Raw genomic sequence first — 5,387 nt, 5'->3', positions numbered from 1 at the left:
ATATTCAAAATTTCAAGATTTAACAAATTCCCCCTTTTTGGTTATGGCAAATAATCAGCTTGCATTTTGAATAGGTACACAATACTACATCGATTAACATCTTGATCACCGCATATTTAGAGCACACTTTTAAATTCTGCAACTGCTTCCCCCTTTTGCCATCGGCCAAAAAATATAGAAAACCAAAGCATATATGCATACTAGAATAGACCATCAAACAAAATCAGTAGTAACATCAAGAGTTAGACATCAAACCAAAATACATACAAAAATTAGTAATGTCTACTTCAGTCTTTAACTAAAAAAACAAAAATCATAAGACAATGCATATGGAAGGATTGTTTAAACAGAGGGTGCCATGGATGTAGAAGAGTTTGAAGATCCCTTGGTTAACAACCCCATGATGCTTTGTAGATGCCCGGAATTCACTGCTTGTTCTTGATGTAATGCAGCCTGAGTTTGAGAGAGTTCTTCCTTAATTCTGCAGTTCTCAGCAAGCAGTTCCTCACGTTCCAACTTATGCGCAGTCCTAACCTGTTCCATCTCTTCTGAATGAGCCCTCTTTAGTGCTTCCATCTCCTTTTCTACAGCAGTAAGAGAGGCCCTCAACCTTTGAGTTTTCACATCAACCCTTTTTGGCGTACCAGGCATGTTCATGTAGTCCACCTTTCCCATGACATCAGAAATGGTTTGAATCTGCCACTTCTTTACAGGCACACCAAAATGTTCAAATACTTGGCCTAACCAAAATCCATAAGCCAAACCCCTTTGTTTCTTATCAACCTCAGACAAACTATGTATGTGACTCATTATTAGCATAGGCAAGTTTATTTGGGTCCTAGACAGTAGTAAGTCCATAAGTGTGAGATCCAAGTAACATGCTTCAGTCCTTTTTTGCTTTCTTGGAAGAAGAATTTTGTGCACTACATTAAACAGCATCTGATGTAAAGGTGACATACAACCCTTGTCAACACTAGAGTATACAGATAGAGTTGGATCATTTGAGAATCTCCTACATATGTCAAGTTGAGAGGTGTTTCCTACTAAAGGAGGCCAATCCTTCTTAACATAGTGACCCCATCCCCTATTAGGTATCTTTAGTATTGAAGATAGTATTTCAGCAGTAAGAGTAAAAGTAATGCCACAAACAGTACTAGTAATGGAAGACACAGTTCCTGTTGCATTGATATAGAATTCTCTGGTTTCAACTCTACCCATCTTACGCCTAAAGGATCCTTGAAGCATTAGTTCTGTCCATCCTTGAGCATGCAAGATGGTTACTAACTCATCCATCTCGCCACCCCCAAAACCAGAAATAACTCTCCCCCTAATCACACTCCTCTTTTTAAAAGCTAAAATTCTTGCAGAGTAACCACTATCATATGAGACATGAGACTTCGATTTAGATGAAATTTTTCTCTTTTTGTGACTATTCACTTTTTCTGTGACAAAGGTTAAGGATGATGGAGACTTACGTTTTCTTGTGCGACTTTTCTTAGCAGTCTGAGCCAGAATTTCTGCATCCCTAGTACGTTGTACAGATCTAGTTACGCGTACTGGTTCCTTTGCTGGTAAAACAGTGGTAGACTCTTCTTGAACTTCTGAAGGAGACGTAACACTAGGCTTATAAGAAGACGAACTTCGTTTGGAACATGTTCGGATTTGGGAAAGCATTTCAAGTAGGGTGACATTATCATCATCGGAGCAATTTTCGTGGTCCGGTGATAAACACACTTGTTCCCCCTCACTTTGTGCACTCAAATTTTCTTTCTCTAACCCTTGAATTCTTTCTTCCCCCTGAACAGACGCATCTTCCATGAGAGACCATCGAGTTATGCCGGTCGAGTCGATGTACAGAACGGCTGGTAGGGCATGTAAGCTTTCTTGAGTATCAAAGGGGATTATAGCAAGTGAAAGGTTGTAAGACATGGCCATTTTTCTCAATGTGCCTTCTGGGATTTCAGGGGTTTGAAAAAAATGAGGACGATCGTAGAAGAAAGAGAAAAGGGAGGGTGTTTAAGAGGAATTATAGGGAAGTGTAAGGGTTTTACTGGGAACAGGAACATGTATGACTTGAAAGGATTTCTGCAGGTTTTGAATTGGCGGTTGTGATGATGATTTAAAATTATTTTCCATTTAATTTAATAAAGGAACGGATTCCAATGCATTTATCTCATAAATTTTTGTCTATCTTAGTTAAGAAAAGTAGACATACCTTTTAAGCATGTATTAATGACTTTGAGTGTCCGATTCCTTCAGCTTTTATTTCTTTAATTTGTCTTCATCATTCCTAGCTCCAGCCTGTTCCTTTCAAAGTGTTCCCTTGCTAATGCTTTTGTAAAGATGTCCGCGATTTGTTCTTCCGTAGTACAAAAGTTCATAGAGATTAAACCCTTTTCCACATTGTCTCTAAGAAAGTGATGACGAATGTCAATGTGTTTAGTTCTCTTATGTTGCCCCGGATTTTTTGCAATGTTGATAGCACTAGTATTATCGCAGAAAATTGGAACTTGTTCAATTTTGAGACCAAAATCACTAAGTTGCTGCTTAATCCACAGAAGTTGGGCACAACATGACGCAGCTGCTACGTACTCAGCCTCAGCAGTGGATAGTGCAACTGAGTTTTGTTTCTTTGATCCCCATGAAATAAGACATGATCCTAGAAAGTGAGCCATTCCTGTAGTGCTTTTTCTATCACCCAAGTATCCAGCATAGTCAGCATCCGCATACCCAACTAAATCAAAGTTGCTTCCTTTTGGGTACCATAGTCCTAAATCAGAGGTTCCTTTTAGATATCTGAAGATTCTCTTGACTGCTTGAATATGTGATTCTTTAGGATTAGTTTGAAAGCGAGCACATAATCCTACACTAAACACAATATCAGGTCGACTAGCAGTAAGATACAAGAGTGAGCCAATCATGCCTCTATACAGTTTTTGTTCAACATCAGAACCTGTTCCTTCAAGGTCCAACTTAGTGGCAGGGGCTATAGGAGTATCAATTGGTTTGGCTTCGTCCATTTTAAACCTCTTAAGCAATTCTTTGACATATTTTTGCTGATGAATCCATGTACCTCCAGGTGTTTGTTTTATTTGAAGCCCAAGGAAGTAGTTTAATTCACCCATCATACTCATTTCAAACTCATTGCTCATAAGATTTGCAAATTCTTGTGTGAGACTCTTATTTGTAGCTCCAAATATGATATCATCAACATAGATTTGCACGATCAGGAGACCCTTTTCTTTATTCTTGAAGAAGAGTGTATTATCAATTTTTCCTCTTGAATATCCATGACTTAAAAGGAATTTTGACAATCTATCATACCATGCCCTTGGAGCTTGTTTTAACCCGTAGAGAGCTTTGTCAAGCTTATAGACATGATCAGGGAAGTCATTATTCTCGAAGCCAGGGGGTTGTTTAACAAAAACTTCTTCTTGTAATAGCCCATTCAAAAAAGCACTTTTGACATCCATCTGATACAATGTGAACTCCATGTGAGATGCGAAAGCTATAAGCAATCTGATTGCTTCTATTCTTGCCACGGGTGCAAAAGTTTCATCATAATCTATCCCTTCTTCTTGATTATATCCCTGAACAACCAACCTAGCTTTGTTTCTGATTATGGTACCATGTTCATCTAACTTGTTCCTAAACACCCATTTTGTTCCAATTATAGTTCTGTTTGAGGGCTTAGGTACTAGATGCCATACTTTACTTCTTTCAAATTGATGTAATTCTTCTTCCATGGCTATAATCCAATCTGCATCTTGAAGAGCTTCACTTATTTTCTTTGGTTCTACCATGGATAGGAATGCACTATGCGCGTAGTGATTCTTCATTCTTGATCGAGTGGTAATTCCTGAAGAAAGATCAGTGAGCAGATTTTCCAATGGGTGTGATCCTTGGTATTTGTACTCTTTTAGGATAGGAGTTGATCTTTCTTGTTCTTCATTATCATCTGACTGATTTTCATCTGTATCAACTCTTTCATCAGAATTCACTTGAGTTTCAGTTTCTTCTCTGTTTGTTGTGTCAGAGGAACCAGTTTCTTGGACCTGTTCCTGTTCAGAGACAGCATGTTCTTCAGCTGATGTGTTACTGAACAACACATCTTCTTTTGACATAGTGCTGCTTTCATCGAAGATAACATGAACACTCTCTTCGACACACATAGTTCTTTTGTTGAGTACCCTATAGGCTTTACTATGTGTGGAATATCCAAGAAAAATTCCATTGTCACTTCTAGCATCGAATTTCCCAAGCAGATTTTTTCCATTGTTATGAATGAAGCACTTGCATCCAAACACTCTAAGATGAGAGATGTTGGGCTTTCTCTCTTTCAATAATTCATATGGAGTTTTTTCTAACAAGGGTCTGGTCATGCAACGATTTATGGTGTAGCAAGCAGTGTTTATTGCTTCTGCCCAGAATTGGTTTGCAATTTTGCTTGCAATCATCATAGTTCTAGCCATTTCTTGAAGAGTTCTGTTCTTTCTCTCCACCACACCGTTTTGCTGAGGTGTTCTAGGGGCAGAGAAGTTATGATCAACCCCATGATGGTCACAATATTGTGCAAACTTTGAATTTTCAAATTCAGTTCCATGATCTGATCTGATTGCCTTTAGTTGTTTCCCATATTTTCTTTGAATTTTTCTCATTAGTGAACAGAAAGCTTCAAATGCATCATCTTTTGCTGCAAGGAATAGTGTCCAGGTGTACCTAGTGTAATCATCTACTAAGACAAACACATATCTTTTTCCCCCTCTACTTTGAACCCTCATTGGCCCACATAAATCCATGTGAATTAGTTCTAAGGAACAAGTTGAGCTTACCATCTGTTTGGACTTAAATGATGACTTTATCTGTTTTCCTAGAGTACATGCTTCACAAACCTTATCCTCCTTGAATTTATTTTTAGGCAGTCCTATAACTAAATCCTTGGTGATAAGTTTGTTTAATTGAACTTGGCTAGCATGACCCAACCGTTTATGCCACAACAAGGGATCTTTTTCCAACACGCTTAAACACACTAGATTTGTGTCAGAGATAGTTGAGGTGTCTACGGTGTAGACATGTTTATCTCTTTTTCCTGTTAACACTAATTTTTGTGTGTTTAGATTGATTACTTCAACACCAGTGGATAGAAAGATTACCTTATTACCTTTATCACACAATTGAGATATGCTGAGTAAATTGTGTCTAAGCCCTTCCACATAGTATACTTTATCAATTGAATGTTCATCAGTTCTTCCAATCTTTCCACAACCTTTGATTTGACCCTTTTTTCCACCACCAAAAGCAACCATACCTCCTTTTCCTTCTTCTAGTGAGAGAAACAATGTCTTATTCCCTGTCATGTGTCTTGAGCAAGCACTGTCCATGTACCA

The sequence above is a fragment of the Solanum pennellii genome, chromosome 11 (genome assembly GCF_001406875.1).
Source record: "Solanum pennellii chromosome 11, SPENNV200".
NCBI classification, from domain to species: Eukaryota; Viridiplantae; Streptophyta; class Magnoliopsida; order Solanales; family Solanaceae; genus Solanum; species Solanum pennellii.
The sequence above is the reverse complement of the archived record's forward strand: the minus strand, read 5'-3'. Positions refer to the sequence as shown.